Genomic DNA, 21378 nt, shown 5'->3' with positions numbered 1-21378 from the left:
CCATTAAAAGTCAGAGTGTCGTTACTAAGCTGTGTCCTCAGACTGCACAGTTCAAATACACAAAAGTGTAGTAGAAAATAAAAAAGTCCAATTAAAGGAGTGGCACACAAATGAATATACAATAGCAGAAATCCTCTTACAAAACAATAGTAGAATTTCATAAGGAAAAACTCCAATCTTAAACAGGGTGTCTGTCTCATGAGTATCACTTAGGTGTGACTGGGTGTCAAATAAATGCTTTCAATCATTTAAGGACACAGAAAGAGTTCACAGAGATTGTCTGCTTAGCAATTGCTGTGACAGAGGTCAGGAGTGAACCCAGATCTCCTGGCCTGTGCTTCAGCCACGGGGTTATGATAGCACAAAAAATTATCCAGATTTCTTGCTGTGCTACAAGAGAACAACCTGTGTCACACCCTTCTCTACCCAAATACTGAGCATCTCAAAAAAGGATAGCCTATTGTATTAGAAAGTTTGAAGTGATTTACAATAGATATTTACAATACAAGTCTATTTTTAGTTATAGAATATGATCCCCCAGGAATGAATTCACATTTGCATGCTGTGAGTGGGGTTTTTTTGGCCCAAGATGCCTGTGCAGTCTCCTCAGCCACAGAGCACCCTGTAACATACCCAAGCACTGTTCAGGCATGTTCTGCTGTAAACAGGCATCTCTTCTGCTACAGCTGCTAAACGCTTCAGCATCACTAGGATAGAGTGCATTTAGTATCAGTCATTCTTCCGGAAAACCCCCAGCAATCCCTGTGAAATAGGCCACTACAGGAACAGTCCGATTTAGATACACCTGCATCTTTATAGCTACATTGAGTTTCACAGATCTCCAAAATGTTGCCATTTTCTACAGAAACTTGGCATATTTTCCAATATACAAGCATTTATTTCCCAACATGTATGTGAATAACTAAAACAAGCAGTCTATTACAGCAAGTTTGTTGAACTTTGTTAAAACTATTTGTATGCTGCATTTATTCTGGAGGCATGTTTGTCCCACACGTTCTGATCTTATCTTTAGGCTGTACTGAGAAATTACTTCCATGAACTTTGGAAGGTCAACTTGTTAAACATCTATCCACTCTCCCCTATTTTTCCTAATCTTCTAGAAATAATAATTAACTTAATTTTCTGAGAAGGGTATCGTGACTTTACTACCCAATTCATGTTATGTGTTTCAGATGACTCATATACTGCACCTATGTTGCCTCCAAGGGTTTTTCCCTACAAAAACTCCTTACTGAAACTTACCAAATTATATTTTTTCCTCTGTTCCTTATTTCTTCAGCCAAGAAACAACATACTTTTCTAAAACTTGCAAAACATGGCTTCATGCCCTGGTACAGGTATAAGCTCGTCAAAAGCAACAGGCCATGAAGCAGAGAGTTTGCATTTGGGACTCTGTTGGGAAATGAAACAATTGAGTCAGGCAGAACTCTATGCCAAACCTCTTCTGCCTAATATCAAATCCAGTCCTTTAAAGATTCTGCCAGAGTCTTTGGAAATCAGTTGCCCAATACCACTTTGGGAATAATACTGGCATATTCACTGGAGCCAAGCAGATATTTCGGCAGCTTGCTGCAGAAGTGTTTGGTGCATCAAAATAATGTGCCTAGCACAGGAAGACAGGTTCACTAGTTACAGCTAGCAGAGAAAAAGAGCCGTAAGGGAAATAAACCCATCTCTAGCTGATTAGGTGCAACTTGGAGGAAACTTGCTAGTTTCAGCAGCAGCCAGCTTCCACCAGCGGAGAGAGGTGTCACACAACACACCCTATTCCACAGGACATTGCTCACCACAGAATCGTCCTACAAACTGGGAGATACAGATCATAGTGTATTGCATTTGAATGAGATTAGCCCACATCTCCAGAGATGCCTTGTCTATGGAGAAAATCACCTGTTGGGAGGCCAGCAGGTAACCCATGTCCCGCTAAAACAAACAAAACCTTGCTGGTTTGTTTATTTAAACTGCTAAACAAAGCTGTTTTGAAAGAACTCTAAGACATACAAAAAGTGTCTGAGCAACACACTAAAACAAGCCTGAATTTCAAGTTTATAGACTTTCATTATAACAGACTAGTCTCAGGTATCATGACGAAGTTCTTTCTGGATGAGTATCAGTGACAGATGAAAGGGATTTTGTTAGTTGAGATACCATACGATAGCTGTCAGAATTGGTTACAACCTTAGCCTTAGTTCCTTTCAGAAGCAATGCTTTTTCATAAAAACTAGGATCATTTTCCTCCAGGTTTTATTTAGTTTATTGTTGAGCAAGGCAGTCTAAGTGATAAAACAATAAACATTTTTCAGCTTGTAAATGCAGCTCATATATGTTAATTACCCACTTGAATCTCTTCATCTAAAGCACTAACAAGAATGAGGCTGCTGGGGATGAAGGTGTCTGTCAACATTCCTGAAAACTTACTTTTGGAACATCTTGTGTGTTTTGTTTTTAAGAGGGATCTCAGCCAAATCACACCACATTAAATAGGAAGGCCTGTTGAAGCAAAGGTAAGCATTCCTATTAGTTTCAAGGGCATTTGGATTAGCCTCCCTACATAATTGTTATATTTTGATGGGTTTGTAATATAGGAAAAGTTAAAATGTTTTTCCATACTTCAAGGCAGTAATCTCAAAGTCTTAGGAAGAAACCTGGTAAAGAAGATTAATCAAACTAGGATCAGATCGCTCCTTTTCTAGTAGGGCTTTGCATATTTCCTAGCAAACACACTTGCGTTTCTAATAAAGGAAAAAAGGTAAAGTAATATTTAAGATGAACATAAGTCTTTTCTAGAGATTTGACCTGGACCAGTCTCCCTTCATCCTACATCTATCAAAGGATACACAAATGTGTTTTTCAGTCCATGTACATAGATAAAACACAATAACAGTAACCATTATAAAAGTACAGCCTATGGCTCTGTTGTCTGTCAGTCCCTCTCCATTTCTTAGGGATATGCTCCTAACCTATCTCTGGAACAACCTCTACCAAAGACATTTATTCAGACTCTTCTCAGAAGACAAGAGAGATGAAAGACAGTGCATGATTACTCACACAGTAAATACACAGCCCTATATGATACAAGAGTATTAAATGTTTGTGCAAAACACTGAGTTAATAAATAAAACCAAATAGATTATAGAAACCTCGATCTGCTTTCAGTTCTATCTATGGTAGTGGCTTCTTTAAGTTGTATCTGCAAGCCTTTTCTTCCCTTGGCTCACAGCAGCAGCCTGTGCAAATAATTTCGAGTTGATCTGAACACAGTAAGTTGCAGCCTACCACATGGACCTTCCATTTATGTGAAAATAGGAGTTCAGACATCACTTTCTTGCTTTTGAAATATCTTCAACTGCTCTTTCAATTCCCTGACTGCTGCTGAGAGCAGCACAAATGGGCTCTAGTTTCTCACATCTAACATCTGCACACTTTTAGGCCCTTACGAAAGCTGGGCAGACAACTCCTGAAGTGCCAGTTTGAGACTGACGGGTACATTTTAACCTTTCAGCTCCAGGGTTTTATTTATGCTGACAAAGCCAGGATGCTGTCCTCACCTACTCTGATGAGACCACACTGATCACTTGTCTCTTAGCTTCCTCCTCCTTGACTCATCTTATTAAATGTCTCCCAGCAAGTTCACTTTACCTTTATTATTTTAACTGCCTCATTCAGGGTGTTTTATTAGATCTCAAGGAAAAAAAAAAAAAAAAAAAAAAAAAAAAAAAAAAAAAAAAAGTTGTGTCTGAAAAAGCCTGTTTATGTTATAAACTGGATTTAACCTGCTTCTCACAGGCACACACTGATCAAAAAAGGAATGGGCAAATAGAAATCTCATCATCAGTGATTAACAACCAGCTATTTCCTACAGTTCAGCTGGCACAAAAAAATTGCTGCAGACAACTCACATATGAAACTCAGCTGCAAGCAGGACTGAACTCAATCAAGACAAAAGTACCCACAGTTTTGCAATCATACTCCCCTCACTTCCAAGTTCAGTTTGACTACATAATCAAAGAATAAGACTCAGCTGAGAATTCAAAAATTGAAAGAGTTCCAACGTTTTGTTGAACTACAAGTATCCAATCTGAACAAGTCTGAGATGCTGTGAAAGATAGAGACTCACACCCAGAGAAACCAGAATCCTGTTACTTTGCAAAGGCATCCAGCTTCCTAAGATAGCGAACTGTACTAGAGCAGGAAGCACTGGCACCTGGTCTGCCCAGGGACATGATCTCTTACTGACCTGTGCACCCCCAGTGAAATCAACAGTAAGTAATGAGTCCTGTGAGAGGGATAAAAAGGTTTACATCTTTGCCAAAGATTAACTCAGTTATACAGCTTGTTATAGCTCCCTGGATGTTCTCTATTCACTCTCCAACACTCAAATTGTTGGAAGATGTGACAGTACCACAGTCATTTTACAGTAGCAGAAGGGTCTTTACTTCCGTCTGTCCTGTGCTTCAAAGCACTTTTCAGCTATGTTTAGGTATTAAAAATGTTAATTTAAACTCAGAATATGATTTTAAAAGCAATGGGTAGGAAGATTTAGAAGTCTTGTGTCTTGACACAATCACTCTAGCATACATAAAAAGAGATCTCTATGGCAAGTGGGAAAGATGCAGAGGAGTAACAGAAGACATCTATGTAAAAAGAGGAGTTTACATTGTTAGTTAACAAAACCACTACCCAATAGATTAAAACAACCCAGATACTAAGGATATCTCCAGACCTGAGTCACATTTGATAAGTCACTTGAGCTTTCTGAACTTCCTATCCTCTGATTGTAGTTACATTGCATGGGCAGGGAATATTTTTCAAAGCATTTTTATACAGAATTGAGAAAAAATGAGATCACAATCCTTTTTACATCTTGAAAAGCTAATACAAACAGTTTAAACAGATCATTTCTACAGACCTATAATGATGAACATCTGATTTGTATTTTTTTTAACCACATAATTAGAGGCATTTTCCAAATATGTAAGTATACTTTTCATGCCTCTGGATGAGTAATCTGTTGGTATATTAACACCACTATAGAAACTGAACATATTCTAGAATTACATATTCATGGTTTCTTGAGGGTTTTTAAAGTTATATACAGTTACATTTGCATTGAATCAATAAGATACATTACTCTCCATAAAAACATTGCCTCTCTTCCTGTGGTATTTCATTGTCATGTCTCTAAACCCAGCATGGTCCTTGTGAACTCCAGCTGACACACTCAGAAGACTTCTAGCTGTATATCTGTATTAAGTGGCCTGCAGCCATACCTCCTAAAGCTTTCATCTCATACAGTGTCACAACAGGACTGACCAAGCCATATTTAGACAGAAATTTCCAAGGAAAACAAGCTTGACAAGCATAAAAGCTGAGTGGAATAGTCTGAATGAGACTACACGATGTGACTGCATTCAGAGGGTCTGTACCTGGGGATACAGGTGTCCATTCTGATTCCAGTCTTAAAACACTGACAAGGCAAAAGCAGCATATTACAAATTGAAATATATAATGCAGTATAGTTTTCTGTATGTTAGTACTGAACGTATTCCATCAGGATACTTGAAGTGCCATCTTGTGGAAGGTCAGTCTGAGCTACTGAGTGACATAGAAACAAACAAAAAAACCAACACTGAAGACATCTTAAGTCCAGTTACAAAAGAAATTCAGATATAGTATCATGGTCACATCCATATTTTATCATTACAGCCTGAGGAATTAGCAAAATACAGCAACATTCAACAAGCTGTTGGCTCTCCAGTCCAGTATTATTTGCATTACGAATACATAAATATTGTGAAGATAGTTCAGTGCAGCTTGACCACTGCAGCCAAAAGAGCTAAAAAACAATAGATGATGTGAAAAGAAGGTTCTAGTCTGGTATGAAGTACTTTCTAGATGAAAGGAACTACGTAGGAGACTTTGCTTTTGAAATAATATAGCTGCCAGTTAGAACAGACAGAACAAATCCTGTGCTGACACCACACCAGCATGTTCCCAAGAAAGTAACAACGCAGGTTCCGGCTGCATAACTACGAGGTGAATAATACACTCAACTCTAGTCCATACAGCTAAGTGTAAGCCAAGAAAAGCTAGGATAAAGTCTGCCTCATGAGACTCCAAGAATAGCAAATGTATATTTTAAGTATTTTCTTTTCAATCAAAGGAGGCAAGAAAATATCAACAAATTCTTTAAAATAGCAGACTGTGCTTCTAATCACTGGCTGCGTCAAACCAACACAGCTGCTCCTGCAGAAGGTAGAGGGGAAGGTACACTACACAAATTATTACGCCGCTAATAAACACCAGCAGGCACTGCACAGCTGCAACATTACATCAGCTTAGACTTTCATACATTTAATAAGATATATTTTAAGAAGAGGAGGAAAAAACCCTTAACAACTCACATATCAAGAAAACATTAACAATTAAATTTAGCGTTTAAAAGCTGTACAAAGAAGACAATGCTCCAGAAAAGAATTTTCCATTTTATTTACCACATCTACTTTTCTCTACTGCAAGTCTAAGCTTACAGAAGCTTCATAACATTCCAGTCCAATATCAGCAGTGTTCATTTTTAGGCAACATCAATATTGCTTATGCATAGTAGTAAGGCATACTGTTCTGATTCCCAAACCTATATGTACACATGCACACCACTCCACTTTAAAGATAACTAACCGGTCTACTACAGATACTAAGTCAATAATTAAAAAATTCATGTGTTTTACATTCTAACATCTTCGTATTAGCTCCACCTTTCACTTCTCAACTACCAGAAATGTATTTTCCCAACTAGGTGACTTAAAATCACAATGCCCTAATTTCAGAGATTACACCCTGACAGGTATTATGGATTTCAGTAGAATCTGTGCTTTGAGAACCACTGAAAAAACAGTTTTTAAAATGGCCTAAAAGCAAACTTAAGTGCCTGTCATCAGGCATTGTCAGTCAAAAACATGGGCAAGAGTTACAGGTTGCTAACACTTCACACTTCCAGGTTTTCTATCAGAAAGATAACACTAAGAAAATGAAAACTTTGTTCACAAGGGCTGCCTAACATTGCTTTAAAGATTAACTGAATTGTTGACATAGAAAGAAAGGGTTTGTATGACGCTATGTTATTGCCTCTACCTTTAGTGCAACTGTCAACTGGATGTTATTGCAACACGAAAATGGTTATCTAAGGCTTGATTTCAGATCCTGTGAATTCCCACCATGGCAGCTTCACAGAAACCAGTTATATATGCAACATACCCACCGCTAGCCTGAGATCTGAAATAAAACCATCTTTCTAGAGAGGAATACTCAGCAGAGGATTCAGATCCAATTAAGATGTCACAAATTATATCACTACTATACAATTCCAGATGTTTCAAGAACTATTTAACCCATATTTGATCTTGTACTATAATCCTATCAAAAATAAATTAAAGAAATATTCAAGTAATTTGCTTTTAATTAATGTTTATATTTTAAAATTGAGTCAGCATTACAGTTAAAGAGCCTTGGCATAGAGGGAAACAATACTTTAAAAACCCCTTGTGCTTGTTCAGAGAATTTAATCTCATTGCACAGATTCATAGCCACTTGAACAACCTTAAAATCTCAACACAAAAATCACTTCTATAAACTATGTTGCACTGTAAGTCCCAAAGCTATGCTGTAATTAAGAAGAGGACTCTCAGGACATGGTTTGACAAGACAAAACCTCAGCAACAGAAACATCTAAGTCATCCTGTTTGTCTACCTTGCCTGTCAGTGGTTTCTCATTGTGCTCACTCTCTTGTGACAGCCAGTTAGAACCAGGAGCAACCTCCTATTTAAGAAGAAAAACGTGCTTGCATCTTCTCTAAGCCAGTAAACACAAATCCACTTTGCCTTGTGGCTCCAACGACTATATTAGTCATCATGGCACAAGCTAGGTTCTTTCTTTGCTTTTCATCTCATGATTAATGTGAAATTAATTTTAAGCTGATTAAGAATAGCAAAAGATCAAGGTAGTTCATGAAAATTAATAGCTACCTGGAAAAACAGCCTTGAAATTTTGTCTGAAGGTTCCCATGCCCAGGTCCATGGAAGACAGTCGGGGCCAGCTGAAAGCCCAGATCATGAGAAAGGCTCATGGTAACAGGGCAGGTCCAAGGCCAAGCCAGGAATTCAGTATGCAGGTCAGGACCAGTGAGGATAACCAAGGTCAGATGCAGGCCAGTGATTTCTAAACAGGCCCATAGTGACAAGGTCAGTGTAAGAAGTCAGTCCACAGATCACGAGCAACAAGAGCCAGTAGCAGGCATGGAGACTAGCACATCCACAGGTCAGGAAAGGACCAAAGGCCTAAGACTGAGCTTGAATGGGCTCCTGAGCCCATGGTAGGGGGCAAGGTGTGTTGAAGGACCCAGGTGAGGCTGCCCAAGGCTATTAAATCATGCCCTCAGGTTCTCAAATTTACAAAAGTAAGTCCCATCAAGACTCCTACCAGTCTGTCCAGGAAGGCAAAGAAATAAATCATGTCAGTAAGACTACCCAGGTTGACTACCTCAAACTCATCTTTCTGCATCAAATACAAGCACATTCAGCAGAACATGGCTAACTCTTCCTCCTCTCACTGTATGAATAAATAGGCAATTTCCATCTCCACAGTTATTAATTTGAATGGCTTATAAGCACTACTGTTCTCCCTAAACTTTTGGTAGTTATTATATATGCACACATATATATATATATGCATATGAAGTGACTGGCATCTAACTTGGTCTCTCAGGCCCAACTGAAGGGCTGCTGAAATCAGCAGAAATCTTTTCATTCACTTCATTAGTCTGAATCATGCCTCAATATACGAAATGAAGCTAAAAGAAAAAATGGAAGAAAGGGAAGATATGTTGAGGAACAGTACTTGGAAATTTCCTAGCATGAGATAAATAAAACATTTGGGTTTTAACTGTGGAACTGAGTATTGATTGTTGTCCCTTGAAAGCAGTGGAGACAACACAGTTCTCAGGAGTAATAGGAGTTATCAAGGGGATAACTACAGCAGAGACTAGAGCATGCTAGAGGTGGGTTCAGGAACAAGTTATGTTTTTTAACATTTTATTCAGCTCAAACAGATTGAACTGTCTCCAGAGCAGCTCTGGATCTAATGGAAAAACTTGTCTATGACAGTATGCATATATATAAGTTCATCCCATGTTCACCCCATGTCAATCAAACATAAAGCCAATTTTCTTCTGTGTGAAATAGGATTTCTGTTTGGTCCTTCTTGCTCTTCTGCCAGTGCTCTGACCAATGTAATCTCTGTTATTTTGGGTTTAAAAAACCACAAACATAAACTCGACACTGGCAGTTCTGAAATCTGGATTCTGGGGACAGGTAAGACAGTTACCTGAGTTGCAGGAGCAGGTTAGCATTCATTACCTCATCACATCACTCTCCTAATAGAAAAGTAGAAAACTAGCCTGTTTGGCATGGCAGAACATTGTGTCATTCTCTGGGCAAGAGGAGACTGAATTTAGCTGTGTAGCTTCCCGTAATAAAGCACACAAAATTAAATTTCCATGAGTTTCTCACTGACATGTCCTCTAGGCAAAGCAGAGCACATGACAAGGCTACCAAACACTAAGATCTCAATTATTCTCAAGAGAGAGAAAACGCCTCAAGCCTCATGTGAGGATGAGCTGTTCTCTATCACCTTGTCTGACCCTCTATACCACTTCTGGCACCATGAATTCTCAAGGCTCCTTCATCCCATTGGCGCCTCTGATAATCTCCTTTCTTCCAGTTGTGAAACACAGGGTGCAAAAATTAGGGGTGGCAGCAGCAGTGGATACTGCCCAGGTGTCATGGGAAGAAAACTGTGGACAGGAACTTGCACAGTCTGGAGTCCCAGGCAGTTCTCACAGGTATTGACTCTCAAACCCCAAAATTTCAAAATTAAACAGATGAAATTTCTGTTTCTTCTGGGAATTTTCTGCCCGTTTAAACTAGCTTTTGCTCTTCTGAAGCCTTAAATAGGCTATAAATCCATTGTTAAGAAATGCTTCCTACTTTAATTTGGTGTGAAGGTGTCTCCTTCCAACATCATCATTTGCTTCCATACCTAAGAGCAAGGTATATGCAATTACTTGCTGTATTATTTGCCTTTAATTTAATTAACTTGAAAAAATAAAGCAAAACCTTCCTGACTGAAAAAATCTTTCAACATACATGAACTTTACCCAACCTTACCTAGCTTCTACATCAGTAATGGGTTTATATCCTGCATCTGTCAGCTGCCAGAGTGAAACTTTGACTGTTTGTGGAGACATACAGTGTAATACTGGTTCATAGTTTTCTGCTCTCAGCTGTTCAATGTACCCACAAGAATACCCCCCAGGCCCACCAGAACATCCTCAGAGAGGTAAGATCTCTGCCTACCTTCAAAAAGGAAATGAAAAACAGTAAGAAAGTCCATATTCCTAGAGTCCAAAAACTTTATTAATACATAGAAAGGTCTGTTAGTCAAGATTTATACATTCACTTTACCTCATTAGAGAGAAAAAGAGGTTTTACTCTATTGTTTATATCCCAACATCAATGTTACAGGTAGAAAGAACTTAAAGTAGATAACCTTTCCATGAGATTTTTTTAACCATTTTGCATGGGACAGTACTGCTGCCAGGCACGTGTTTTAATAGAAGTGGAAAACAAGTTGGCCTGAGAATGGCTGTGTCTGTTCTGGGTTCAAATAAGTTTAAGTGGCTTTTCTTCACAGAGCAGTTTTTAAATGATCACTGCCTTTTGTTTTGGGGAATTGGTAGCCAGCTTCTCTAACTTCTAGTCTACTAACATGAGCATAATACTATATGGACATGTATTTGTAGCTTCAAATAACTGGTGAAATCATGGGTTTTTATTTAGAAAAAAATTTATATGGCTTCTAAATGGGATAGGAGCGTGCAAAAATATTTTGAGAAACAAAATCCATTAGATGAAGGAGCGGTTTTCCCACAACATGCAAACATTAAAATAACTTTAGCTGATGTTCTTAGCTCAGATTGGATTTTCTACCCTTCTCCATCCTCCTTATTGTAAGGATTAATTTATTTAGGAATTTTATTTTCTGTCCAATAAATATTTACTGTACTGGAAGATAAAATACACTGAGATTAGTGTGCTGTGCTAAATAACGGTCAATGTCCTCGTTGTTTTCAAAGACCAATGTCCAAATAAAAGTACTGCAGAGTTAAGATGAAGACATAAAATGTAGTTATGTGGAAGAAAAAGCCTTGCTGCAGATATGTAGTGAAAAAGATAACTTAAGTCCACCTACCCAAGACAGTGTTAGATAGCCAGAGGCAAGGAGAAAAAAAAAGCCACCACCCAGAAAAATAATTTGGTTTTCTTGTTCCAAGGCATTCCAAAACCACACATCCTTGGAACAGTCGAAATAACAAAACTGCCTTGTACAAAGCTTTTCTGACACCCTGGTCCAGATCTGCTCTCTCAGCTAGTGCTGCACTCACGTTGTTGCAGCCCCCTACACTGCTAAAGATATGACTTCCATTTACAAAAGCAGTATCTTACTTGCACAAGTTTTCTTTATCTGCTGGAATGTGCCAGAGCGCTGAGGGCACCGACAGATCCTAACTGCCCTCAGCAACATCACCTGGGGCCAACACCCCCAAACTGCCAGCCCACTGGCCCAGACACTGCATTTAAGCCCCGGGCCTTGCTCTCAGTCATTCCCTAAACTGTACATAGTCTAGTGCCTTACTATCCCTGTCCTGTTCTCACCTTACTGCTTGGGACCTGTACAGTGGCCAGCAGATCTCCTCTCTTGTCCAGGCACTGGAGGACTGCAGCCTTTGCTGGGAAGGACACTGCCTCTGCCTGCTCACCTTCCCTTGCAGTGCATCCTTTTTTCCCTGACAGTGTGCTTGGTGAGTAAGGTATAAGAAAAGCAAGCTGCTGTAAAGGGATCAAGCTAAAAAACAATAAAACTAGCCAAAAAGAAAGGAGGCTGTGGAAGGATGTAACCACAAGTCTCTCTAGGCAACCTGAGGAGTCTCCAGTTTTCCTGTTTCTGGAGCTAAAGCCTCTGCTGGAATCCTTCCGTGGGCTCTGCTCTATGTAGCGACACTTTCAGCTGCCCAAGGTACATGCCTGCTGATGTGAGAGGAAGCAGTTGCTTAATAAACAAGTTAAAGCTAAAGAGTACCTGGAGTTTCTAGTTCTTTTAGGAGACCTTTATTTTGCTATGGGTCTATGTTGCTCAGTTTGGCCCTTTTCCATTCGTATAAAATGTAAGCTTTTAAGTGTTAATGTAATTATTTGTAATATATATGGAAGTAACAGTCTGCATTCCAAACCACATCTAAAATGTCACTTACACACATGAGAGAGAGATCTTTTATTGCATACGTTACTTTCTAACTCCCATCCTTGTGAGTGTTCTCAAAAAAATCACCTTCCAGCACTTACAGTTTTATCAGAATGTAATTGCTTTCTATGAATCAGAACCTAAAGGATATAAAGGGATAGTGTTCTGTGATCCCAGTAACTCCTAACCTCTGATACTTGGTCCAAATATAGATTAGGAATATGTGTTCTAGATGCCATAGATTCATTACCTGGGCTTTTAAAATCCTTCTAGTTTATATTTTAAGGATGTAGCATCTTGCAGACAACAGGCAAACTAAAATCAAACCTGTGCAAAGAAGCTTAAATAAGCCTGCCCATAGATACACTTTGTTACTGGTGCTTACAGCCCATGGCATGAATTTAGCACGTAAAATATACAAGTGATCTCAGTCACATGACAGTGCAGGCTTTTTCCATCCAATATGATATACACAGGATACCACAAAGACTTAAGTATGTGCTGGTTTCAAAGTAAAACACCGCAAACTTCCAACAGGAATAAAACGGTCAAATCTACTCTAAATAACATCAGTGATAAGGTATGCACACTGCATCAGTCACAGTAAGCTTACTGCAGATTGAAAAATAATGTAATGATCTACTGAATGTCACCCCAAGAACTTCTGTACCATAATATCTTGTGGTTTCTGAAAGTTACCCTCAGATCCTGTCCAGAGTCTACCCACAAACCAGAAGAGGAATCAGTGATTCATTCCCAGTTTTGAGAACTAACCCACATTCTGTTTCTAATTAATGAATATACAGAAAATACGGTATAGTCCATAGAAAAGAAGAGAAACCGAGAATACTGTGAGACACACACAATGACTGGAAGAATTAGCATTGCTCATTCCAGAGGGGAAGGGGCTGAGGCATGGTAATGAATTTGAAAACATAAAAGGCTGCTGCAAAGCTCTGTGCAGACCGGGTAGGGCAGAATGCAGTGCTGTAAAACTACAGCAAAGATCTCAGTGGGGCATTTGGGAGAACTTTCTCAGAAAGCACTCACCCCTGTAATAGATGGCCTGAAACAAGCTACCTGAGGAGGCCTTGGAGTCCATATCAGAGAGGATTTCTGAAAACAGGTTGTATAAACATCTTCAGTGGAAGACGGATCTGTTAACCTGTTTTGGAATATGTGGATGCATCAACCTTCAGATTGATGCTCTAAAGCCTACTTGGGTGGGGGTGTGTGTGGTGTGTTGGAATGTGAGGTGCCAGGATGAAATAATGAGGAACAGATATCTTCTGATTTTGCTCTTTGACTATATTGCTACTTTAATAGCAAACCTGCTCCTCTGAACTCCTCAGACTTGCAGTCTGGTGAACCTGGCATCAGTATCCTGGTAACTCTCTAAACCCTTGTGATCATGCTTTGTGTCAAGTAATAACAATATCTTAGTAACCAAGTGACAGCAACTTTCAAAATTGCAGATAGGTACAGAAGTCTCACAGAGGCTTCAGTAAATTTCCAGTTCTTTACATTAATCATAAATCTTCATTACAGTCCCTTACTGTCAACACCAGTTGCATTTGCTGAATATGAGGTTATCAGATTGTATGTTAATAGTAAGAAGTCACAGGTTTTGTATGGTTTTGGTGTTGGTACATTTTGTCAATGGTAAGGCACATTCCCAGTACCCACACAGTGTTATAGAAGTAATTATTCTCAAGCATGGAGTGGACCTTGAGAGAGAAATAAGAGTGTTCATTTGACAGCTTTCAAAAGTAGACTATAACCAGTGACTTCCTATGCAGAGACAAATCTGGAAATGTAGACAAGCAGTGCTTCTGACCTTCCTATAGACAAACCCGGTTTAAGAAAATTGTGAAGGTGCCTTATTGGGCCCACATCTACAGCAGTCCAAGACAACCACAGTGGAAAAAACAACACAGACAGTACACATCCACTATAACTTCTTGGTTTGGTTCTCCATCCTGCTCTTTCCACATTTACTGAAGCAGATGTTGACTGGCAACCAACAGAAAAGAACACGGAGCTAGGAGAGAGAACCATAAAAAAAGACAAGTCAACATGGCAAGTAGGGAAGACTTTAAAAGAAATACCCTTCCATAAATGTCTTGATTGTTAAGACTACTTTTACCAGGGAAAGGGAAGACAATATCTCAGGCTGAGAATTCAATTGCAGTATGAGTCTTGGTGAAAGCTTAGCTATTGTATTTGTCCTGCAGCAAGAATTAGAAACTCTAAGCAAGAACCTAGAGAGAAGTCTAAACCCAAAGTGAGCTCTTTGACAAGCAGGACAGTGATCTCCACAGAGACTTAGATAAAATGACTTGTAGAAGGAGGGAAAAAGTTGAGCCCTGCTTTTACTGTGAAGGTGGCTGAACACTGGAAGAGGTTGTGCAGAGAAATTGTGGAGCCTCCATTCTTGGATATATTTAAAAGCTAACTGGACACGGCCTTAGGCAACCTGCTTGAGCTAACCCTGCTTTAAGCAGGAGGGGTGGACTAGATGATCTCTAGAAGTCGCTTTCAACCTCAACTGTTCTCTTCAGCTACAGTGAATTTAACACCATGTTAAATTATCCACAAGTATAAATTTTAGCCAAGGCTGCCTTCTGGATAGAACACAGAAATAAAAAGGTAGATTTCTTAGTCCTCAAGAAGTGATGATGGATAATTTTGCATATGAACTATAGCAAAAAATGTGGCAGAAAAGAGGCATTTGAGACTCCTACATACAGAAAACGGGAGAGAGAATTTGGAAAAACTTCCAAAGATACACCAAGGGGAATGATCAGAGGGAGGGTGGACAACCAGCACTGGAGTCCAGGGAGCAAGAGGTTTCAAAACTGTGTTTCCACATGGTCAGGGATCATGAGGATGAAGTACCACTCTTGACTGAGTGTTCATTGTTGACTTTGGCAAGAACAACTATCGACTCAGGAAATAGCTCACATTTTTTGCTTTACTTAAGAGCTAACTAAAATACTAAAGCAATGCTTTGTTGTTTGGTTTGTTGAGTTTGTTGGGGGGGGGGTGTTGGGTTTTGTTGGTTTTTTTTTTCCAATCACTAATCATCTTTTATAGCTCAAGTTATTCCTACACACAAAAGTTTCTGGGAAAAGTTTCTGAAAGCACATCAGTTCCTTGGATGCTTCTAAAAAAGCTCTTCTGCATTGCTTTGTACTGTCAGTATTGCAGACAAATGAACACTTAATCTGGTCCAGACATTCCTAGCTAACTGAAAACATGATTGAAGCACATCTCTGGTGCAGCTCACTTGAAAACACCAACAGGTTTTTGCACTTATTCCCATTCCAGACTAAATCTTACTCTGTTACTGCTGCTCCCCAGCCTGTGCTGCTGATGGTTTGTTGTCTTTCACAGCTGAAGGACAGTTATATGAAGGACTCCACAGCACTTGCCTGCTAGTATCAGGTGGGAATTTATCCAAGGTGCTTGGTTTCTTAAATAATTAGGAACAGAACAGACTATAATGGAACAATGTAAGGAACTTTTAATGCCAGGGACAAGTGCCAAAATCACTCTGGACTGTTCATGTTAAGATTTCCTGGGACAGTTTGGTTTTATTTATTAACTGTAGGAATTTTTTCCTCATGCCAACACGGATGTTGATCACAGTATGTAAAAATCTACTATCTAAAATCTGGTAAAGTTCCAGGAAAGAGCTCTATATATAAAGTGATGATGGAAATATTCAATCCTGCTTTAAAAATGTTCAGCTAGCACTGAATTCAGCAGCATCCATAATGACTGGAGGCTTACCCTCCTTACCCATTGCAGAACTGCAACTGGTATGGGCAGATCCACATGTTTGTTAGAGGTTTATGTTTATACTTTTCTCCATTTGTGCCAGTAGCTCAGTTTGATAAATAGCTTGGACTGGCTTTGCAGAGAGCCTGAGGACTCACAACACCAAACAGCTGCAAACTGTTAGTTACAAAGGGAAGAGAGAGCTTGTGACTTCTCTTGATAATAAGAGCTAAAATACATAATCCAGAAGTTCCTGTTGAAAAATAGGACCCAAAGATGTGAAGACATCGTTAATATAATCAGTCACGTGAAGAGTGTCTTGCTTGGAGGACTGACCATGGGGTGCAGAAGGGCCCAGAGTAGCTTTGGTGTTGCTTAGTCTATGGAGATCAGGTCTTGATCTCACAATGCACCTCCTGAATTCTACAACCCTCCTTAGGCAGATTAAGGACACGCTTAAACAACCTACTAGACTGGAGCCAGAATGTACAGCACTGTGTAATCAAGCCCAGAAATTTACTTTGATATTAACCTGGCTCAGTTGTGATCGGAAATAGTCTCTGTGTAAACACTGTTCAGAAATGGCTTTGACACTGACCCTGCTAGTTGTTCAGCAGAGGTGAAACCCTTTTTTCTACACAACCCCTTTCATTTGAGTGAGGCTTTGCCGCTTATGTCTCCCATAACACAAATTCTTGGTTTAAATCCTTTTTGTATTGCTTTCTGGGAACAAAGGAGGGTAAGAAAGCTGCTCTTCCTTGCACCTGTGTTATGTTTTTGGCAGGCTTCTTCAGAACAGTGGGGTCTTGCACTGCCCCCTCCTCTCTGTCTCTCCTAGGTCTGTGCATTCTGACTGACCTCAATGCAGTCTTTAACATTTTGAAAATCATAATCACTGGGTCCCTGTTCTTTTTCTTTACTTATACCTTGATCACTGTTCTTAGAGGATTATGCCTGGGAACAGAGAGATCTGGTGCTGTGCTTAATTATTGTTCCTTTTAAGGGACAAAGGCCGTTCACTACACTTTTCTATTGAGGAAGATCAACACATTTCCAAAAACTCCCTAAAACCATCAATTGATTAAATTGATAAATAACCCCTGATAACACTCCCCAAATTACTGAAGTGCAGCAGGCTCACTTTTTTTTAGGATTGCTTAAAAAGGATCATTTACAGATTTGAATTTAAAGTTAATGATGAATCTTTCTGTTTAAATAAGGAAACACAAAGTCCTGGCAGAATACCACATTTCTTCATCATTCTTCTGGGTTCAGTAGTTGGCACAGAGTTAAGACATTGGGTGGAATTACTTCTCATCTTGACAAGCATCCTGAAAAAACTTTCAGATGCCTGATGCTATTCAGTCAACATGACCAGATCTGACACCACATCTTGGACTCTTCCACCCCACCTCACTTCAGAATGGAGCTGAAATGTTGCAGGGATCTATAAGGTGATCAATGGTGTGAACTGGGTAAGTATTCTTAAACAAGTAAGTATTATTAAGTCATAATACATAAAGAGTAACTGAATTACAAATTTATGGCACATGAGCTGTTATTTATTAATATATTATTTGATGTTTAATGTGTACATTGAGAAAGAGGTCCTTTTGCATTATTTATAGTAAGTAATTATCATAGAACGATATGGGTTGGAAGGGACATCAGAGATCATCTAGTTCCAAAGCCCTGCCATGGGCAGGGACATCTTCAACTAGCCCAGGTTGCTCACAGCCCCATCCAACCTGGCCTTGAACACTGCCAGGGAGGGGGCAGCCACAGCTGCTCTGGGAAACCTGTTCCATTGCCTCACCAGTGAAGAATTTCTTCCTTATATCTAATCTAAATCTACCCTCTTTCAGTTTAAAATTAAATTGTTTGATTTGAAATGTAAAATATTCTATGTATAGTTTTTCTTTAATATTTTTTTACATTGCTCAAACGAATATCACCAGTTTGTCCTGAACCGCTTTACTTGTCCCACTTAGTGCTGTTGTGCATTTATAAATAGGATAGAGCAGATAATTTGCATGTGGAAAGGTTTCAGTCATGACATTTGCCTGAAACACTGGAAAATAAGACTGATACTCTTCCAGGTTACTTTTGCTATTTTACACAAATACTTCAGGCCTAATATTTTGTCTGCAGAAAATGTAGTTTTCTATATAGCAGATGTAGTTTGGCTACATCTGAAAATGCTAACGTATTAAATCTAATATGATTCAAGGATCTAAGGTATGATGAATGTCCATCAAATCCAAGACAGGTCTAAGTGAATTCCTGCCTACAGTCCTGGCCCAGTACTCCAGGAGTGGGTCTCTCTCCCATCTTTTCCTCTCCAAACTGTTTAGTTCTGTGGTATACTTCTTGATGTGTCTTCAAAACAGACCTGCCAAGTGAACTCACCCCGACATTGTGACCCAAACTGCTCCAGGCACCACGTATATGCACGACTCCCCTGGTGCCTTAGGAGGCCAAGCAGCCCCAGGACTTTGTCCTGCACAGCATGGGCACACCAGCTATGGGCACACCACCAGCCCCACAGGCCATGTGCTTGAGGATCTCCACCAAGGATCTGGGAGCTTGAGCCTTTTGAGTGCCCCGTTTCCAATAAGACACAAACCTGAGCTGTCTTCTCCGTTAAGCTGATTCTTGTCAGTTCTGTGGGTGTTAAGAGTGAAAGACGTGATATGAAAATAGCTGCCTATATTCTATCTGTCTGTGAGAGTTTCCTATCAGCCTGTGAAACTGTCAAGGCCAAGTTTTTCATATAGCTGCAGAATTCTGGGAGTACAAGCTCTGTGTACATATAGGTCATCTGGTGCTTTTTCTCTAAGAAACAAAAATTTCAGAGAAATGTTTATTTCTTTGAACTCCCAGTATTTCTTGTGAAATAGAAATCCTCTTGGGCAAGCCTATCAGCCACCGGGCAGCATTTATCCAAATAATGCAGCAGTGACCTCTGCTGTATGGCTGATGCTATTTCATACTTCTTGAGCTAAATTAAACCTGCTGTTAATATTCTTTCAGATAAATTAAAAGAACAATATTTTCAAAAGCAAGTATTCTTGCCTCAAGGTAAGTGCACTCCTGTTTCTACTAATAAGAGGGCTTAAAACTACAGAAGATTATTTTTCAATTTACTGGCATGAACATACCACAACTGTGTTTTAATGCTTTCACTGGTTATCAAAAACCAGTGTTATCATTAAATGAACCTTGAACTACCCTCATAAAAATATTCTTGTTAATTTTACTGGGAAGGAAACTGAGGCACAACCTACTGGGTGACTTGCCTGCAGTCGCACCCAAAAATCGATGGCAGAGGCATTAAGTTCAGGGGAAAGAATGATTTCAAGCCCTGTTCTTTAATCACAAAATAACCTCAGAATATCAACCAACTGTAAATGGCATGTGTTGTGCCTGTACATTACACTCCACACTGCCCATGTGACAAAGAAAAGCAATACAAACAGGAAAAAAAGATAAAATGCATGTTTTCAGCTCTTGACTCTTACTTGATCATATGAGAGCACAAATCCCATAAAGCAGTCATAAGCCTCTGCATTTGATCTTAATGAAGTACTGAGCAACCACAAATTCTGCTAAATCTGTGGGAGCAACATGTAAAACACTCTGTCCTTCCCCTTTCCTCCCACCACTAACTCTTCTCTCTCCATTCAGTTCTCCAAGGGACCAGGACCTGTCCCTGTATTGCACATAAGGGATTTGAGTCTGGCCCCTGGAACAGTCCGGCATTACTGCACACTGCCAGTCCAGGGAAGTTAAAGTTGGCGTGGAGCAAAGCTGTGTGATCCCACACTGCCTCTGCGTGGTGAAACTGGGCTGAGCAAGCAGCAAACTCAAACCCTGCAGCCATAAGCAGAAAGCTTCCTGGCAGGTTGTGAAGTTACTGCTCATTTACTGCTGCCAGTGACACTCAATTCAGCTGATAACAGTAGTGAAAAGATTTTTCCGAATTTGAATCTCATATCTGCAAAGGACAGTGAGCAAATGTGTCAAACTGGTTTTCCTGATGGTATCAGTGAAAGACTGACACCAGCTGTGGATTAAGATTGCATTTATAGATATTGAAAGGTGGGATTTATGAAATATGAGGACTCTGACTTCTCACCTTAGACTACCAAGCATCCAGTACTGCTGTAAAGACCCCTATTTGTACATGAGTATCAGAAAATTATGAAAAAAATACAGTTTTTAAAAGAATATAAAAACTAGTGCAATATACTGTAAAGCTGACTAAATGCAGCTATTCTCAACATACTTAACCCAAATTACAGAAGTGCTGATGCGGAAGTCCTGGACACAACTTATACAACCGATGTGATCAAGTTAATGCCACTTTATTAAAGGATACACAGCAATTTATAGACCACATAAAGCACACGCACAGCGACCTGATGGCTGACGGGCCAAGGCTCCTTGTCCACGCGCCCTTTTGCCCTCTGTGGTTGGTCCCGGTGTGGTGTCCACGCGCCGCTCCTCTGCCAGACAAACATCTTGTTTTCCACAGTCCAGCTTCCTTATCTTTTTGCTGCGCACGCAGTTTTTCCATCCTTTGGCCTTGCAGGTGTTCACAACAGCTACTGCCCGTTGTTACAGCGAGGCCACTCGGTCTGGATCGCTCATAATATGTCCATTGTTTTCCAGCCATTCCACAAATTCCCCTTTTTGTTTTGAGTGATCCAGACTTCTCTTTTCTTAAACATTTTCTCAATTAAACCATTCAACATCCGTTGCAAGCACTGAAATAGACAGGGAAGAAGCAACATCAAAATCAATTAATACTATTAGCACTATTAGTACTCCTTTAACCAAGATTTGTAACCAACCACCAACCCAAGTCCAGTGAGCCAGTCAGAAAAGGGATCATGTCCTTCAGTGATATGTTTCATATTCTCATGCAGTTTTGCTAATTGCTGGTGTGTTTCTCGAATGGTCAGACAAATTAAAGCTACACATTCCTTCAAAATCTTCACATCCATGCCCATGTATCAATAATAAAAAATCTATGGCAGCTCGATTTTGTAAAGTAGCGTGCCTAACACTATCAACATCAGTGAGTAATGCACTTATTATTTGTGAAGTCAAATTGAATTGTTTTTCACCCCAACATGCTAATCTACGTATGTTTTTTGCATTTATGGCAGCCATTCCTCCTGGAAGGAAAAAGGATGTGGCTACAACAGCAGCTA

Source organism: Athene cunicularia, assembly GCF_003259725.1.
Source record: "Athene cunicularia isolate RWA chromosome 11 unlocalized genomic scaffold, athCun1 chr11_part1, whole genome shotgun sequence".
Taxonomy (NCBI): Eukaryota; Metazoa; Chordata; class Aves; order Strigiformes; family Strigidae; genus Athene; species Athene cunicularia.
This window is presented reverse-complemented; position numbering follows the sequence as displayed.